The following is a 20,340-nucleotide window of genomic DNA, read 5'->3' as shown; positions in this document are numbered from 1 at the left end:
TTTTAAAGAGGAATAAATAAACAGTACCTTCTCCCCTTTGTCATCTTCCAATTTGTCATGCGCCTAGGTGGGAATGTTGTTTGCTTATCATTTTGATTTACTCTATTCAAGAGAAAAAACAATTTGAGGCTCTTCTTTGAGGGAAGAGTTATTTGAAATCCCGCTGCACATTGTTTCTCCTCACCAGAGCTTCCTTGAATGCCTCCTGGAATCTCCTGTACTTCCAGGAAGGATGTTTCATTACACTGGTGCTGCAGGAGGCCCTTTTTGATCAGCATTTCCATTCCTTTCCTCCTTCCTCGAGGGAAGCATAGGCTGATGGCAGAGGTCTCACAGACATCGTATTGCTAGTTAAAATCATACTCTTGTGTAGACAGATTTCCAAGATCTGGTATCAAGCTTCTAGATATCAGGCCACAGAACTAAGTCAGACTCAGTGATGAGGAGTCAGAAAAAAAGTGCTGTACCAATTCTGTCAAGATTTAATCTGGTTGAATTCCAGGTTAGCACTGGAGAAAAGCAGGTAGATTTCCTAGGAGCTGAAGACAGAAACTGAAAACTAATCCTGAATATAGTACAACTACTCATGCTCGTAACTCACCAGTAGTTTAGAACTGAGCTTTTAGCCTGCAAAATCAAGCTGTAGGTTTCTTAAAGCTTAAGTGAAAAAATACTGGGTTTTACTATAAGAGCACTGATATCACATTTATATCCAGCATAACCATCTACAAAGTAGTGGTTTTACTTCGTAAACACATTTAATTGTGGTTTGTATGGTGGTTGTAATTTTTGTCATTCAGCAAGGCATGTCCTGTGCATGAGGGAGTTGGTGCAGTGGTTTGTAGGGCATGCCTTCCGTCTCTCATCAGCCACATGCAGTCCTGGGGAGGACTGGTGAGGTCAAGGTGCAGGGGCAGATGGCATCATTGCTTCCTGCCTTCTCTAACAGTACCTGGCTCTCGGAAAGGATGGCTGCTCTGCTCTGCTCCAGCCGGTTAGGGCTGTTGTCAAAAGACAACTATATGCTGCCACTGCCCTGTCACGACAAGTGCTGCTTGAATGAACAGGAGCAGGTACAATCGATAGCGCCTTTTTTTCTTGTTTTTTTCTGCAGTTGAAACAGGGCTCTGTTCACATGCCAGAAGAGGAGGAACAGCCGCTGCTGCAAGCAAAGCCAGCCACTGCCAGCAGGTTGGTGCTAATGCAAGGGATAAAGCCATCAATTCTGAGGAAGGCCCCAGCCATTTCCTCTGGCTGCTGGACCACATGTGCTGCATTAACACTAACCCAATAACACTGGGAGAGTGGCCGGGCGCTGGTGCCTTCCTGGGTGAATGCTCTGGCTAACCCCATTCAAACCAGTTTCTGTGTCTGCTTTCAGCCTAAAGTGCGTTTTATCTGATGAGTGCACTTGATGCCGGGGCACTGCAGCTCAGGCTGAAAAGAAAAATGCATTTCTCATGCTGCTTATATGCCTCTCCCCAAAGGTCAGAGGTGCCGAGTGCCTCTCCCAGCCCTGCGAGAGCTGCCTCTGTCCCTGCTCCCATCGCGGGTCAGGGAAAGCGCAGTAGCATGACATCCTCCCTGGCCCAGCAGAGAGCAGGCCAAGAGCACATCAGTGAAGCTGCTGATGGAGGGGAAGATCACTGTCAACACTGGAAAATAGGAAAGTTTTAATCTTTTCCACTAAGCTCCTGAATATCGGCTTTCTCTGTCAGGAAATCCCTGTCCATCCAACACTTCTTTTCCTGTGTTGCTGCCTCCTTCAAACAGACTCTGATATCTAACAGACTGTTGCTCTGTGAGATTCGAGGGATTTGAAGATCCCCCTATTTGAAGAAAAATAGCATCACCTCCTCCCTGACACATCTAAGGAGCCCTGCCTCTGTGATGCCTGCAGCGCCAGGGCATGCTGCGAAGTCTGACAGGGCCTGGTGGGGGAGCAGCCAGCTGTGCTTGGGTCTCTGTCTCCTGCTGTGCCCCGTAGGAGGAGAGAGAAAATTCTTGTCTTGGGAATCAAATGCATGACAAAACCTTCATGGAAATGAAAAGTTTAGGAGCAGGTGGAAGGACGTGATGCCTGTTGGCAATGGGGCAAGCCAGCAGGCTGTCTAGTACCCTCTCCTGGGTGGGTTGCGGAGGAGAGGCAGCAGCAGCTCCATTCCTCTGCCCTGGTATGCATCAGCATAAACAAGTGAAACTGTGGGCTTGGTCCCTTGGAGGAGGAGGATGTCATGCAGTGCTGCAAAAAATCACTCTGGGCTGCTCCAGAACTGGCATGGCTGTATGCCACTGGAAGCCCTGGGAAAGGTAACCGTGACCATGGCTAGTTCACAGGAGGCTTTGGAGTATTGATCTAAGCATGGACAGCCAAGGATCCCTAAGCATCAATGATACACTCCAGTTTAAAGTGTATTGACCGTGAGTCAACACAGCCTCTTCTGCAGGAGCTGGGGCTGGAGTAGCTTCTGTCTGTTGAGCTGCTTCCAGAATAATGATCAATATTTATAAAGTCCAAGGAGATCATCACTCATACAGTCTTGATAGGAGGCGTAGCCAGATGCTTGAAGCTGTTTAAGATGTGATTGCACAGAGAGTCATGGAGAGGCTGCTGCCTAAAAGGAGTGGCAGCCCAAAGCGTGGGGAGCGATGCCTGACTGCTGCTGCTCCTGGAAAGCTGCCTGCCTGCCTGCCTGCCTGCTCCCTCCTAGCAGAGCGCAGAGCACCAGCAGCGCCGGGCTGTTGGGGACTACAACCCTGTCACTCTCTATGGCAGAGCTATTTTCTCTCTCTGTCCAAGTTACCCAGGGACATCTGTCCCTTTGCCTGTTTGGGATACCTAAATGAGCTGCCAGAAGGTGGTTTCTTATTTACCAGCATTAATTAGATTGAGAGAGAGAATAAACCTAATTTATATTTAAACAAAAATCAGATTTTGGTAGTGCCTGCTGTATCATTAAAAACATTAAGGACAGCAAGTATTTGTGCAACCATCCGGGAAGCAGCAGACAGAGAGTCTCTGAACAAGATGCTTTAAATATAATAGGTATTTTTGCTTAAAATATGTTTCTGACCTAAATATAATTTAATTTACATCCCTTTGAACAGTTTGATGCTAATGAACCAGCCAGGGATGGCAGAGAGGAAGGCTGAGCCAGCCGCATCGGAAGTGACTCGGCTCCACTGCAGTGCGTTAGAGACCCTGCGTGTGCTTCACCCCGGCTGCACGCAGCCACGGATGCGCAAATCCTGCCGAGAGCTGGCCACAGCAGCAGGAGGAAACCTTGGGCTGCTCAGCCAGAGAAACAGGCAGGGATCCAGCCTGAAAATTAAGGCTGATCAAATATTGTTCCATGAGCATTAATGTCTCTACAAAAAAAAGGTACGTCTGGCAAGGAGGAAAAATCACATTTCATACAGATGTGATTAAAGCCCTGACATATTGCTTCTGCTTATTTTTAACCTGGAATCCATATTGCCAGCCTCTGCCATCCCATCACTTGCTGGAAGAAGGAGGGTGAGCAGTTGCAATTTCGCAGTGAGCTAAAATTGTGCATAGAGCTGAGAAGCCTGGCTCAGTTCCACCTGGTAAAGGCATCCTCCTATTCTTAAACATTGCTTTTTTCTTCACTTCTGACAATGGAAATCTGCCTCATCCAATGCCAAATTTACCAGGGACTGTTAGCAGAGTCCATGCTTTTCCTACATCCTCTTAATATACATTGAGGGGCATGAAGGAGAGCAGAATGCCAAGCACTATTTAATGATTGCTATCAGCTGACCTGGGTTGCAGCATCTGAACCAGCCCTGTCCCATATGGGGGAATGATAGGTTGGGTCATTTTGGTCAGATTATCCATACCTGCTCTTTGCAAAGGAGGTGGTCGTTCACCTTCTCCCGGTCAGTGCAGATGGGCTCATAAACTCAACCCCTCTGCAGTCACACACACAGGTGTCAATTTAAAATGAAGTTTCGGTCCCTTCTCCACCACCACCACAAGCAGCTCTGGCTTCTGCCACGTCCACTCTTGGGCCATGTGGCACTGTCATGCTGAGGTCCACCATGCAGGTCTCGGCCATGACTGCCTCTGGCTGTACCATGTCTCAGCAGAGAGGCTTAATGAAGGATGGGGTAGGCCTATGCCTTCTTCAGAAATAAGGCTTTGGCTGTGCTCGGGGGCAATGCCTGCCAGGCTCCCTAATTTCCTACAGTGGAGGGTGAAGTGGCATCAGCCCCAGGCTGGTCACTGCCTTACACTCAATCTTTGCTGCTTGAAGTAGATGTGAATGGGTAGGACTGGATTTGATCTTTTTTTTAAACCTTGTTCTTTTTGTCCCTTGGCAATATTTTGAGTTGCTGAATTTCTCATGAAGTTTCCCTGCTGCTTCTAACAAAAAAAACCCTTCTTTTTTTGAATGCCAGTGAGGCTGTAAAATCTTTTTAGGGAGACATATCTGCTCTCCCTGCGCTGTCACCACAATTGCTATTCCTTTGCCATGTAATACTTTCTTCCAAGAAGAAGTCCTTTCAACATCTCTCAGCCCTTCTGGTGATGACAGGAGATAAAAACCATCCCCATTACAACAGGGAATATTGGAGGGAAATGGGGTTAGAAGGAAACATGGACTTTAGAAAATGACACATCTTGAGAGAAATTTCATTTTTCACACACTCTCCCAGGCCACATGGGTGCCATATCCAAGAAAAGAAAAATGCAATATGCTGAAGAGGGACTTGGCTCATGGTGCGTTTATCCTGGTGTATTCCCTTGCCTCCGAGCCCATTAGGAAGGGTATTATTCTCTGAGTGTGCCAACCTCTTGGTTGTTGTACAAAGGCATCGAGAAGGTGGCAAGTTAGCAATCAACTTCAGCAGGAGCTGCAGGTCCCTTTGAACAAGCTGACTCCTACTTCCACCATGCTGGAAGGTTTGGTGCAAGAATAGAACACCTGGCAGCAATGAGTTGCAAAAATGAGTTTGTTGTCGCATTATAAAGTACCTCTTTTTTTCAGTGTTTCATCTGAGTGTGCTGGTATTTCTGTGTATGTGAAACAAGTACATAAAGTCTTGCAGGGGGCTGCCCAGCCCTCCGGAAAGATGTCTCCCTTTGGGAACGTTAACAGATAAGGAATTTTGTATGTTTTAGGTCGGAACTACTGCCAAGAGCAGCAAATAATAGTTGTAGTTTTTATTATCTAGACAGTCACATCATGGCAGCCTGTCTGAAGTCTTGAATGAAAGAGCTTATCTCCATGGATGGCAGACATGATTTCTTCCAGTTGGACAGCTGTCAAGACACCACATTTTCAGCCCTTTCAATGTTGTTGGGGCTTTTTTAACTCTTTGCATTTTTTGCTCCTCATGCAGCAGGCACTAGCATCTTTGATGCACCAATGGACCAGGTGCTATCATGAACTAAAGACCTCTGGTTTGGCACTGTACTAATGAGCTCCTTGTGGGATTGCTAATAATTCACATGCTAATGGAGTCTGCCCCGGGAAAGGTGTGAATCAAGACATTACAAATACCGAAAACAAGCCAAATGAATACTGTGTGTGGAAACCTGTACATTTGTTCAGGTGGTGAAAACCAATGAACAGGAGATGAACAGCTCCCTGTTTGCAGAAAGTGTCTAACAGTGGACATAAAAACTGCTTCATGTCTATCATCGTAATAAAAAGAGCATCAACGCTGGAAACCCATGTTCAAAGGGAAATAAGTCATGCATTACTAAGGTTTTATTTATAACGTTTGTTGAATAGAAAGGGGCAGTGAACCAGAACCTTTCTCTGCCCCAAATGAAACACCCTTTGGCACCTGGGGGTGTAACAACGAGGCAGAAATAGGAACCGCTCTGACTCCATGGCTGCCGATGGATTGCTCTGACCAGGAAATCCAGCATTTTTTAGTGCGAGAAGGAGCCAAATGTTCAGTGAGACCGGTGCAGTCTGTGCCATAGCAGCGACAGCTGCAGAAGCAGAGAGAGCTGGTGTGATTCAGATATTCGTGCTCGTCCTCTGGTTTTTACAGGAGCTGTGGCCGTGCTGCAGGATTCATGGAGCTTGTTAGCGGAAAGAGCCGTGCATGGAGTGGGTTCTGCTGGAGATGGTAGTCTCGTTCCTTCCCAGCCTGGCCACTTCCCCTTCCCTTCCCCCAGCCCTCACCTTGTATTTTGAAAATATGAAGAAAACCCTAATTTACCCTGGGAGAATGAAACAGTTGATACCCCAGCCTATAGTTTAATGGCAAGGAATTGAGGAGAACAGATGGTTGCAGGTGACTCTTGGTCTGTCCTGCTGATAACTTCTCCTCACACCAAGGGCTGTAACTATACAAAATCACAGAATCACAGAATGGCTGAAGTTGGAAGGGACTTCTGGAGGTCATCTGGTCCAACCCGTTGCTCAAGCAGGGCCACATCGAGCAGACTGCACCTCTGGATGGCAGCATGACCCTCTGGAGTATCAACCACACTTCCCAGTTTGGTGTCATTAGCAAACTCGCTGAGGGCATTCTCTGCCCCATCATCTAGGTCATTAATGAAGATGTTACACAGGGCTGGACCCGGTATTGACCCCTGGGATACACCACTGGTTACTGGCCTACAATTAGACTTCATGCCATGGATCACCACCCTCTGGGCCTTGGCCCTTCAGCCACTTTTTCAATCCACTTCACTGTCTGCTCATCCAGCCCACACATCAACAGCTTCTCTATGAGGATCTTATGGGAGACAGTGTCAAAGCCCTTCCTGAAGTCAAGGCAGACAATTTCCACTGTTCTCCCCTCATCTACCAGGCCAGTCACTTCTTCACAGAAGTTTATCAAGTTGGTCCAGCATGACTTCTCCTTGGCGAAGCCATGCTTGGCTACCTCTGATGTATATACATGTCGGCCTGGAGGTAGGGATGCTTGGAGCAAAGATTTTGCTCCCAGCTATGACCTCTTGCTTCCTGGTTGCGCTGCCTGTGAAGCTTTCCTCGCTGTGGCAAATGGAGCATCTTACTCTGGTGCAGGCATGAGAGAGTGAGAGCTGCATTGCTGGAGCTGGGGGTTATCCCCGCTTCAGCCCTTCCTGAGGAGATGGGGCAGGGCGGGTCCCACACACGTTTCTGAGGCACTGCATGACTGTCAGGTGAAAATTGTCCGTGGAAGCGGAGAGGAAAGTGGAGAAGTATCAGGAGAGCAATAAGCAGGGCACTTATCTCCTCCTTAATCACAGCCCAGCCTTCAGGAGTTCTGCAGGGAGAGCTAATGGATTAAATACAGGTATTAAATGAAAACTTGGAAACGCTTCTCTCACCTGGCAGGACCGAGAAGCCAATGACACGAGGGAGCACTCCCAGCACATCAGAGCTGCTCAAAGAGCTGGCCAAAGGAGCAAGGGCCACAGTAGCTCATAGCTGGCTGTGAGATGTAATAACCTGGGTTTGCTCGTTGGTGCCAATGCTAATCCTGAAATTTCCTGAGTATGTTCTTCAGCAATTCCAGATGGACTCATCAGAGTGCTCCTTCTTGAATTGCTTTTAGCCTGAGGAGGAGGTCGGTCTGTGTTTTATTTCACTATGGGTACATGCTGCAGTGCTTGGCCAGCTCCAGGGCTGGGCCCCACACACGAGGCACATGAGCTAAAAGCTGCAGCAATTTTGCAGCCAAAAGCTACAGCAGCAACGTAACAGATGCCTTGATCAGTTATTGATATGACCTGCAGAAAATCTTGCAGAGGTGTCCTTAAAATGCTTGTTTGGGTCTCTAGGTGCCCTTTAATCAGAAGGAAGGCTCCAAAATGTGTGGCTGAAGATGATGAGTGATCTCTGTCCTGGTGCCACGGGTGGCTGAGTGTGGATGGGAACTCAGCAGTAAGGCTTCAGTGAGTAAAAGCACTGTTCAAAACTGGGAAATGGAGGTAGAACAATGTATTGTTAATCATATACCTTAGTGCAATGGGTTTTAATACTGTTTACATTCCCAGGCCATAGGGTATCACCTTAGGTGGTGCTTTCAGCAAGGAATGCAGTAAGCTTTCTTCCTCCTTCCTCTCTTGGGAACTCCTCCTTAAAAACATTAGGAAAAGCAGTGCTTTTCATCATTTCAGGGGTTTATCCAGAATGTGTGAACTAGCCCTGCCCCTCAGGTGACTGTAGAGCAGCTGGGTATGAGGGGTTATCTGCTTTCTCTTGTACTAAGTTGATGGGATGGTCAGAGCCCCTTCATGGCCACCTGGCTTGCAAGTGTTCATGGAGAGGTCATCTCTGCTCGCAGCTGAAACTAACACTGTGAACTCAGCTCCAAAACTAAGCTTCAAGGGCTGTGGGCAAGGCTAACATATCTGTTGGGAGAAAGCAAATCACGTTAATAAATAGTATCATAATTCAAAGTATTTTCTTCATATAAGGCTAAATTAATGCAATACACTTCTTAGGGACAAATCAACAGCAATCATGCTAATCAAACTGATGTTTACAATAATCCGACACAAGTAGAAAATCCTATTTTGCTAAGTAATGATGCCAGTCATTCTATTCAGTCACTTTCAGAGCATAAAGAGAATCCTTCATCTTTGAAGTCAGTGACATTATTAGTTTCTCCATCTCCATCTTCCTTTCCTAGCACACTTCTCCTTGCTTTTGGAGGGTCACTGGCTAGGACGTCTGTCTCCCACAGTCCTCATGCCATCACCACCTAAATAAAATCTCAGAAGAAGTCATGCTTCATTAACACACACCATTAACACCTTCTGGTTGTGTGATACAAGCATTAGGTGCCAAATTGTCATTAGGGGTTGCTTGAGCATTACTGGGAGTACAGACCCACCCCCCCTTACATTTTAGACAAAACCATGCTGTGCTCGCTGCTGCCACCGTTTTGGCAATGGGGAAAGGCCAGGCTGATGAGGTAGCCAAGGAGAGCCAAGCGCGGGTCAAGATCAGGTCTGTGAGGAGCATTGGGTGGTTGTGGGACCATGGGAGACAGCGACAGCACAGCAAAGCTGACCCTGCCAGTGGGACCTAAAGCAACAGTCATTAAAACAAAGTAGCAGGGTGTTATTTGGATAATAAACCTGCCTTAAAAGAGCGTCTGCTCTCAGAGCCCTGGGCTAACTCGGCCCACTGGTCCCAGTCCCACTTGACAAGGCTGTATCAGTACCGTGCCTGCTCAAGAGGCAGCCCCAGGTGAAAATGGAATGGAAGGAGATGGGCATGGAAGTTAAGAATTAGCAGCTAATTCATTCATCAGATACATGCAGGCATTGCCATCTCATTAGGTTGTAACACACACAGCCCCACCACTGCACTCACGCTGTGCTACTTTAGGTCCTCGGCTTCTTTTGAGTTCAAGTAACTTTTAACTCACTACTAATTTGCCTCCTTTCATCATTTTATTTCTCAAATTAAGAACCATCATTTCCTTCTGTTTGTGCTCCTGAGAAGCAGTTATGCCTTTGTACATCTATGACAGTCGGCATGTGCAAAGCTACCTAATTCGGGCAGGTGCTTAGTGTCATTTTCTTCCTCACCCAAGCTACCATTTGGGCTTTTTTAACCATCTCTTTTGTGGATGGGTGATGTACCTGCCTTGGCTTCTCGAACCATCTTCTTCCTGACCGGGAGTCTCCAGACTCGGAAAATGTTTTTGACCCACTATTTTTGCTCTGTACTATTTTCACCCCCAGAAGCCCCAACAGAGAATTAGCACTTTCCTTTGGTCCTTGGCTGTGTCGTCACCTCCACTGCCCTGGTGTCAGGGAGAAGTCCACGCACAGGAAGCTTCTTCAGAAACTACATTGACCTGGGCTGGTCTTCCCCAGATCTGGAGAGAAATGACAGAGTTGCTCATCTGTTAAGTGATCTGCCGTCTGGAGAGACGGTCCCACACAGAAGGGACTTAACGTGAGCCGAGGGATTCAAGCACATCTCAACAGTTTGAATGTATATGAACTTTCAAAGAGTATTAGGTATGAAAAATACTACCATGCCATTCCAGCACCAGACGCATTGAAGATGTAAATTTAAGGATGTAGCCAATACAACTATCTGAGCTATGGCTTCCCAGGGACATCAGGTCTCCTCTCTCTTTCCTCAGTCTGGACACTGGAAAATGGATATGTGCAATCGAATCTCTGCTCTCCAAGATCCCGGAGATCATCCAAGGGCTGAGCTACTCAGGTGAGCAGAAGAACCTCGATAACACAGAAGATAATGGACAGCAAAGAGCAAAGATGCCATGGAGGCTCTGCAGAGGGGGAGTGTGGACCTGGGAATATTTCTTTCCTGTTCCTCTTGTTCCCACTGGCTCCTGCACTCCCCAGTTCCCTGTTAGCAGAGGCCCGTCCCAGTGCCACCACACAGCACTGATCCCAGGGCATGAGGCAGCGTGGCAGAGAGATACATGGGTTGCTCTGGCACAGCAGGAGTGCCATCAAACCACATGCCTTTGGAGTCCATCTGGCTTTACACAGAGAATTGTTTCACAAAGCATCCTCGTGTGCATCCGTCGCAGAGCTCACTGGCCCCATGGTTTAATCGCTGTGGCTCCATGCTGTGCAAAAGCTGCCAAAGCGCTTCTGGACCGCAGCTGGTAAATGGCAGCGATGGCTGGGCTGGCAGAGCAGGGCCAGTGATACCACCCTGGACGCGAAATGGTACAACAAGAGCCAGCTCCTGTGTCTCCACCGGCGGCACAGCAAACCCACAGCCTGGACGAACGACCTGTGAGAAGCCTGGGTTTTATTATATTTTCAACTATGTGTGTCTCCACGACAGCATCCGGCAACCTGCTGTCCCGCTGGGGCGGCAGGCACCGTGGCTCGCTTGGCCACCCAGCAGGGCGGCAGGGCCAGTGGGGCAGCAGGCTGCTGCAGGCCGCTCCGCGGGAATGGCGGGGCTGCGCGCTCGGGCAGGCGCGGGTCCTCAGAGAAGAACGGGAAGTCACCGCTCGGAGCTGTTGCCTGCGCTCTGGAGCTGTGCCGTCAAGCGAGGCAAACACCCTTCTCGTATCGCAGACTCGCTGCTTTGTGCAGCCGCCGAGAAGTCTCGGCTGTGATATTTTTCCCGGTGGCGGGTGCCTGTGGGGGGACTTTGAACTGATGGGTTTAGCCGCACCGGTGCAAAACCCCACTGTAAACAAGGCTGATGTCTGTATCTGCCCTTCGTTCCTACAGCAGCCCTGTCCCCTCTCCCCCTTCTCCTCTCTGATGAAGACATCCTGGCAAGCACGGTGTTTTTCAAGAAGGCTTACAGTTGCCAGTTGCCCTGGCTTTGGCTTCATGTGGGCCTGGAAACGAAAAGGCAGCCTCTTCCTCTGCCCCCATTAATTCCCCCGTTAATCAGATCACAAGGAAAGGGAAGCAGCAGGGTAATCTAATTGTCCTCCAAGCACAGCGAGGTGGAGGGGGATGCTGGTGAGGAGGAGTCCTGCCCATGAGACAGCTTCTTTATTCCCCCGTATTTTACTTTGGGGACGGGGGTCTCAGCATTAGCATCCTCCTCCATCCAGGTGCCTTCTCGTGCTGACCAGGAGTGAATCACCAAAGTTTGCCGTGCTGCAGCTTGCACCCATCGGGAAAAAGACAAAATCGAGAGGTCCTCACTCCGTACTGGGTGTAGGGGTGGGGATTAATTAGGCAATCGCTGTGCAGAGCCCCAAAATATAAAGTGCTCCCTCACCGTAGCCGTCGGGCAGCCCCTGTAACTTGGCAGAGCGCCGCTGGATCCCGTCCTGTCTCCAGCGGGTGAGAGTTGGGGAGGGACGGGATGGGGAGACCTGTGTAAGGCGTATTTCCTGCAGAGAGACAAGCTCATGAAGGAGAGAGCAGGAGCAGCAGCCAGAGTCGCCACCGCGGATGCAGGTTGCGAAATGGCTCTGGAGCTCAGTTTAAAAGCCCTCGAGGCTCAGGCACACACGCGATCCGCCTTGGGTAGGAAGGCACCTCGTCTGAGAAGAGCTTTCTGCTCTTGCTTCTCCACCGCCTCTACAGCCTTCCTTCTTCTCTGGACGTGGTGTGTGTGGGTCCCCAGCTGGCTGCTGCAAGGGGGCCATGGCATCCTCCTGCATCCTCTTTCTCAAAGAGAGTTAAAGCGATGCTGTGGTTTGGGTAGCTCCACATGGGGCCACAGCTGCCAGACACAGTCCAACCAGAAAGAGGTTTCAGGGTCCATCCTCAGCTCTCTGGGAGATGCTGGCGGAAGGGTGGTTGGTGGCTGCTCGTAATAAAGGCAGCTCACCTGGCACAGGAGGGAGGACTGAATACACGCCAGCACTGAGAAAATGCTGTGGTGGCTCTGCAGGGAAGGATGCGTTGCTGTGCCTGGATGCCTGCTGTACAACCTCCTGAAGAAAAGGGCTGGAGCTAGAAGGAGCCCAGGACCTGGCTGTAACACCCCCAAGTGACATCTATGGCTAACAGCTCACAGAATTTTGGTCCACAAACTCAAACTTGCTACTGCAATCCCGAGCTCCATTCCCCCTCTTTCACCTCCTTCCAACCCCCTTGCATAACCAGATACGTATTCCTCTCTTACTGGTTGCCCAGCACCTATTTCCTTATGTCTTCACGAGTTCATCCCATCATCTACCTGTGCTTTTTCAGTCCTAGACACCCTTCCTCCAGCAACACCTCACCTCTCTCTGCTCTGGCAGGGGGAGGAAAGCTGCAGCCTGGGTGCCTGTGATGAATTTGGAAGCAACTGAAAACAGGGTCACTCTAATTGCTGCCATCACCAGCCTTGTCACTGAAAGGGGTCTGCTGTTGGTTTATAGGTAACCTGAATTTAAAGTCACATGCGCAATGTGCAGCACCTGTGGGAACCTCTCACTAGCCCTTCAGCTGCTGCTGGACACTAGAGACCATTAGCCGCATGAGGTGGTAGCTACAATTATGAGCATGTACGTTCTCATGGCTTGGGTTGTTTTGTGCTCTCTGCCCTGAAATTCCCAAGCTGGTCTTCAGTTCTTCTTCCCCATCAAGACTGAAAGGTCTTCCTGGTAAAATATTCCCCTTTCCTCACTTTAAAATGTCTGGAGTAGAAAGTGCATACGCTTCTGACCTCCCCTCCAGGTGTCTTGCAATTTAATTAATCCCAAGTTGAATTTGAGTATCTTCTGAGACAGAGGCATGATACTAATCCACTTGCATAGGAAAAGGCATATAAAGATAATTGCTTCTGTATCTTTTAATATTGGAAGAATGTCTATCGAATGGAGAGTCACTTCCTTACATATTTCTGATGAATTACTGTTTTCATTTAAATCCTATAAAATAATGATGTAGGTTGATATGCTTTTGAGGATATTGGCCCCTGAATTATTGCTGGATCAGATACTTACTGCTGGCCAGCGTTCAACCTACTGCAAGTTGCCTGGCTCTGCAACATCAGGCTGAGATGGACTGGTAAAGATCTCCCATGTGAAAAGTAGCCCTCACCTGCCTGGATTGGGCTGCACTTCTGATTAAAAGCAGTAGGAAATGCTTTGCAGGAATGTGGCCATGCTGAAATCCTGCCTCAGGTAGATAGGAGCAAGGATGTGCCTGGTTCATCAGGTGACTTCATCTGCTATGGGACTGAGCTCTGTGTCTCCTCAGCAGCCATGTGCTCATGGCCTCCAGGTCCCCTGCACCTTGCCAGGCCTTCTGGAGTAATTTTTCCCAGTTTGGAGCTGAATATTCATCTTCCAGACAACTACTAACTGGTTAATACCCAACCTGTGTCTCAATTAGATTCCAAGTTCAAACACAGTCGTCACCAAGGGCACAGCTGCTGGACAGGCAGAATAAGAAAGGGATACAAATCAGAATGGCAGGCAAAGACACTCAGACTTGACACTTGAGACATTTATAACCCAAACTATTTACAGTGAGATGTCAAACATCATTTGAAGATGAACAAATACTCTTGCAACTAAACAAGCAGGAGAAATAATGGCAGCTAAAAACATTCATGAGAGACCTCTGAGCCTGGTCACTTGAAAGGTGGCTTAGAAAGGATGACATAAGTCTGACAAACCCAGTCCCTTCACTTCACATGTCGTAAGGAACTGCAGTATCAGACAACCTAAAAAATGCCACCTGACTTCTTTCTGTTGCACATAAGACTAAATCCCATTTCCTCGCCTCCACCTGACCTGCAGGATGTCCTGGTCTGTCACTGCTTCTTACGGGTTTGTCTTCCAAGTAAGCTTTGTAGAGAACTTGCCACACAGAAGTCCCTGCTAGGAAAAGCTAGATATTGCCAGCAATCACTGCAACCTTGAAAGCTTGAGGAGTAACTCTTTGTGTATATCCTACACATAGAGGATATCTTTGAGTAAATTGAAAATACCGTGTCTCATTTTGATTGTGCTCACAGCACTATTCACTAGCACTGTGTGAACGGCACGTCCCAGGAAAAACACTCTCAAGCTGAAGGTGAGGCTGTAAGTATGTGTGTCTGTGTTTGTGTCTATACACATTTATATAGAGAGACCATTTATAGCTTGTACCAGAAAGAAATGCATGGCTTGCCTCGTAAGATGTTCTCCTCTGCATGAGAGGAGAGGTGTGGAATACAGTGCTCCTGCGTGAGGTTGCCTTCGCTCCCGTATTTATGTACAACTGAGTTGAGTTAACTCAAGGTTTACCTGATCTTGAACCTCGTACAAAGCTATCAATCAGGCACAATACTACAGCTTTGTAACTGTGACCTGGTAGCACTGGAATCCATGTGCCATCTTGAGCCTAAGTAATTTTACTGAGATTTGATGCTAAAATGCATGGTGTTGCTAGTACTTGCTGGTGGAACGGGTTCATTTATTCTGCATTGAAACATGCACATTTTAATTTCTTGTCGCCGTTGCTTGATTAAGAGGCAGCCTCGGAAGGTGGTCAAAGCATTTCTGTTTGGTGCAGCTCTCTGCCTGCGAAGTCTGAAGATGGAGATGGGGAGCAGAAATGAGCCTGCAATCATGCTCTTGGCAATGTAGCACAAACTCACAGCCTGGCTACTAGAGCAGCAGTGGGAGGCAAGTGTGTCCAATTCCTTTACAGGATGTGATTTCCATGCCCATCAGATAGTGGAAACTGGAATAAATAGAATTAATGATCTCTTGGGACGGCTGCAGACAGTGTCAGTAGAAGTTCTTATGCAGAAGCTGCGCTTTCCCACTCTAAGCACTCTTAAAGGAGTCACCAAGTGTGCAAAGAAGGGATATCATGCTGGTATCCCACACTTTCTCCAGTCATGTCCTATATCAAATGCTCAGAATGAGTGAAGGATGAAACTGGGAGCAAAGGTAGGAAGCAAAGTTCAGCTCTCCCACCGGAGAGGGGATGCTCTGGAAAAGTCACTGCTGAGGCTGGTGTTGCCACAGGAAGACTGAAAAAAATCCAGAAGTGATCATAAAGGGACACAGAAGTCTGGAAATTACCTCATGAGGAGCAAGGTGCAGAGCAGGGCCCGGTAGTAGTGGGGTATGCCCATAGCTTGGAAGATGGGCTGCCATACTCCCAGTTATATCATCCTCAAAAGGATATATCTGCACTATAGGGTGACAAAACCCACAAGTCACTTCAGTGTCTTGTATCCCTGAGTCTCCTGCAGGGACCTGCCCAGTCCCTCTGCGGCCTCCAAACCCAGGACATTTTAGTGGAGTGGTATGTGCTGAGGTCACCCCCCGCCCTTCCTTGCTGAGGAGCAATGATGCAGTTGGGAGGACCCAGACTTGGGAGCTCAGCAGCACTGCAAGGTCCTAGAGTAAGACAGGAGAACGATAGGGAATGGTCCCTCTATGAGGAGAGACTAAAGAGATTAAGGCTGTTGCCCAGAATAAAAGGATGGTGAAGCCCCCAGAGGAGGCGTTATTCACTGGCTTATGTGATTTCACTGGCTGCCTCTAGTTCTTGGGTTATTGGGCAGCACCTTTGCCATCACCAGGAAGGCCTTTTTCCACAAAGTACCCCATACAGTGTGGAACTAATCGCTGTGCGACATTGCAGGGGCAGAAACCATAAACATGTTCAAAGAGACTTGGAAAAAATCAGCAGATGAAGTTTGGTGTTAGACAAGATGTAATTTCTGATTAAGCAACTGGCTGTTTGGGAATGTCTCCTTCCCTGTGGCTTTGGTTTTTCACTCCCTTCTAAGCTTCTTTGACTGATTAGACTGGCACCTGGTCACAGTAATCTCTTGCTCTCACACAATATTTTTTATTTTTTTAAGTTTAAAATGAGGAGATATGAGGCTCTGTCCTTTCCAGTCTTGTCTTCTTGGGAGCCAGTAAGATCCTGGTAAGGCAGCTCTGAGCGATGGACTGCTCCTGGGACTGTGGACCATGACTTACAACACGGCCTGGTTTCCCCCACCGTAAAGTGGGGGATTTTTCACTACTGGTTACAGAGTTTTTGTAACTCTGACACCACCGTGCCCCTTTCCTCAAGATGTGGGTTTCATCCTACAAATTCCAGCCCTGATTCTGGAAGGACGCACTACTGAGATGACCACTTGTCGTGGTTTAGCCCCAGTCGGCAGCTAAGCCCCATGCAGCCACTCGCTCACTCCCCCACGGTGGGTCGGGGGAGAGAATCAGAAGAGTAGAAGTGAAGAAATTCATGGTTTGAGATAAAGACAGTTTAATAAGTAAAGCAAAAGCCACCCACACAAGCAAAGCAAAAAAAGGAATCCATTCACCACTCCCCATGGGCAGGCAGGTGTTCAGCCATCTCCAGGGAAGCAGGGCTTCATCACGCATAATGGTTTCTTGGGAAAACAGACACCATAATTCCAAACGTCCCTCCACCCCTTCCTTCTTCTTCGTCCCAGCTTTATATACTGAGCATGACGTTATATGGTAGAGAATATCTCTTTGGCCAGCCTGGGTCAGCTGTCCTGGCTGTGTCCCCTCCCAACTTCCCGTGCACCCCCAGCCTCCTTGCTAGCAGGCCAGCATGAGAAGCTGGACTGTCCTTGACTACTTAGCAACAACTCAAAATATCAGCGCATTATCAACAGTTTCTCATCCCAAATCCAAAACACAGCCTCACACTAGCTTCTATGAAGAAAATTAACTCTACCCTGGCTGAAACCAGGACATTATCCACCCCTTATTCCATACCATTTACGTTATGCTCAGGTACCACACTATCCAATATAAACTCATTAACCACCCCCTCTTCCCATCCTTTAATATAATACACTGATTATCATCCCCTTAGTCCATAGACTTCCCTCCAAAATGTCCGTGAAATGTCTACTGAGTTCATTTAGTCCATGACTTTGGGCTCCATCCCTTATGGTGGTCACTCAGGACAGGCGAGGTGGGGTGTTGCATGGAGTTACTGGGCACCAAAGCCAGCTCAGGTCAGGTCACTGCTGCACTGGCACTGCTTCTTGTAAGGCTTGTCCTCCATTCATTCAAGTGGTTCCTGCTATAGTAGTTCCTATAACATGCAACTCAAATCATGGGTTACAACAGTTTAAAGGTATTTCCATCACAATCTCCACCCCTGGGCCCTTTAGACTGGACCATAGGGTTTAACATTGCAATGAACTCCTCCCCTTGCCCCTGCTCCAGCTTGGACTTATCCACAGACTGCAGTCCCTTCCATGAGCCACAGTCTCTCCAGGGGTATGTCTGCTGCGGCATAGACTTATCCACAGTTGCAGTCACTTTGAGGTGCACCTGCTCCAAAATGGCCGCCTGTATGGGCCACAATAGCTCCAGAGTGGCCTTACCCATAGTTCCAGTCCCTCCAGGAATATACCTGCACTGTCGAGGGCTTCTCCATGGCCACACACTTTGTGGTGCTCCAAGCATGACCTCATGCACAACCAATAATGCTTCAAGGTGCACCTGCTGCAACATAGACTTATCCACAGCCACAGACGCTTCGAGATGTACCTTCTCCAGCATGGACTTATCTGTGTGCCACAATCCCATCAGAGTTATACCTGCTGTGGCACAGACACAACCATGGCCGCAGATGCTTCGAGATGTACCTGCTCTGGCATGGGCTTATGCACAGCCACAGAGGCTTCGGGGTGTCCTGCTCCCACATGAACTCATCCACAGGTCACAGTCCCTCAGAGTCGAGTCCACACTGGACTTCCAGCCTGTCCAGTACAGCAGCACAGAAACAGCAACGATGCCCCGGCCATCTGCCAGCCCAGACCCAAGGCCATTGCTGTTATCAAAATCTTCCCAGGCACAGCAGGGTCAGACGATCAGCGGTACAGCAGCACAGCGGCAGCAGCAAAAGCAAAAAGCAGCCACTAACGAGCACTGGACTCTAATATATGCAGGGAAGGCAAACCCATGGCAAGCACAGGGGCCTGGCAATGAATGGTTAAACAGCAATAACAGCTATAAATTCTATCATCTAGCACATTCCAATCAAACTTGTCATTATCTCAAACCCTTCATGCCCCATGTTGGGTGCCAAGAAGGACTGTCGTGGTTTAGCCCCAGCCGGCGACTAAGCCCCGCGCAGCCGCTCACTCACTCCCCCACGGTGGGACGGGGGCGAGAATCGGAAGAATAAAAGTGAGGAAACCCACGGTCTGAGATAAAGACAGGTTAATAGGTAAAGCAAAAGCCGTGCATGCAAGCAAAGCAAAACAAGGAATTCATTCATCACTCCCCATGGGCAGGCGGGTGTTCAGCCATCTCCAGGGAAGCAGGGCTCCATCACGCGTAATGGCGTCTTGGGAAGACAGACACCATAACTCCGAACGTCCCTCCACCCCTTCCTTCTTCTTCGTCCCAGCTCTATATACTGAGCATGACGTTGTATGGTATGGAATATCTCTTTGGCCAGCCTGGGTCAGCTGTCCCGGCTGTGCCCCATCCCAGCTTCCCGTGCACCCCCAGCCTGCTCACTGCAGGCCAGCACGAGAAGCTGGACTGTCCTTGACTACTCAGCAACAACCCAAACCATCAGCACATTATCAACATTTTCTCACCCCAAATACAAAACATAGCCTCACGCTAGCTTCTATGAAGAAAATTAACTCTACCCTGGCTGAAACCAGGACACCACTATTTACTTATTTCACCTAAAGATCCAGTCTTCACAGTGAAAGAAGGAGCTGGGGAAAAAAATTAGAATTTTAATTAATGCTACTGGATGGTTTATGGAAGAAATGCAGCAAGAAACACCTTTGGTGTGAGACTGACATTAAACCAATTTAAAAATTACTTTTCCTTCTTTGAAAGCAAAAATAATTAACTCTGACGTGCTGACAATATAATACCAGCTCTGAGTGGTAGTGCATATATTTAGTACTTTAGTTGTGCAGTTATGAGAGATGCTAGGGGATAGGGTTTATAACAAGTATATTATCTCCACATCAAAGATTTAGAGAGGGTTCATGGTCACAAAAAGTCAAGCTTTGCACAAGCCATAATTAACAGCAAGGATGACTACAGGGCAAAACAAATCTTTGGAAATGGACAGATGCTTATTTCCCTGGATGTTTAGGAAAAGATTTTGGGGAGTTGCATTTGCTGAGATTGATCTCAAATTCTTGCCCTGGTGTCAAAGACTCGTGGTGGGAATATTGAGCAAACGGGAGTATTTTCCCTGATCAAAAATCATTAAAAGCATAATCTCACTGTGCTTTGGTTATGTTTTGTCAGTCATCTCCAGGCTTCAAGGCTCAGTGTATTCCGAGACAAAACTTCTTGGTCTTCAGTGCTTTGGGAAGACTCACTGGATGTCTTATACAATTGATTGTTCCAAGCCAGGTGAAAATTAAGTTTAACTGTGTGACTATTTAGCAGAGGCATGCTGTATAGCATGCTTGTATACCATCCCCGAACAAAGATGAGATGAGATGCACAGATCTGCTCAGTACAATGGGATAAAAACAATTTCCAACCCTTGCCCTGTTGTGATAAAGCCACATTTTCCCAAATCACAATGAACAGAAACGGGCCTGGGCTTGGCTAACAGAAGCCACACAGGGGAAGAAAAAGCATAGTGCAATAAATGAAGTTTACAGAATCACAAACTAATTGAAGTCGGGAAGGTGCCCCAGAGGCCACCTAGTCCAAACCCCCACCCAAAGCAGGCCCAATTAAAGCAGCTTATTTATGGCTTTGTCCAGCTGAGTTCTGAATATTTCCAAGAAGGAAGATTTCATAACTACTTCGGGCACCATTTCAGTCTTCGGTGACCCTTATGATAAAGAAGCTTTTCCCACACCACACCTGAATTTCTCATGTTTCATTTTGCACCCATTGCCACTTCTCCTGCTACAGCGAATCCCCGAGAAAAGTCTGGCTCCACCTTCTCTGTGCCCTCCCGTTGCAGGCAGCAGTGAGATCTCCCCGTCCCTTCTCACCTTATGGCTGAAACCCAGCTCTGGC

The sequence above is a fragment of the Phaethon aethereus genome (genome assembly GCF_964289735.1).
Source record: "Phaethon aethereus genome assembly, chromosome: 1".
Lineage (NCBI taxonomy): Eukaryota > Metazoa > Chordata > Aves > Phaethontiformes > Phaethontidae > Phaethon > Phaethon aethereus.
Note: the sequence above shows the minus strand (reverse complement) of the source record.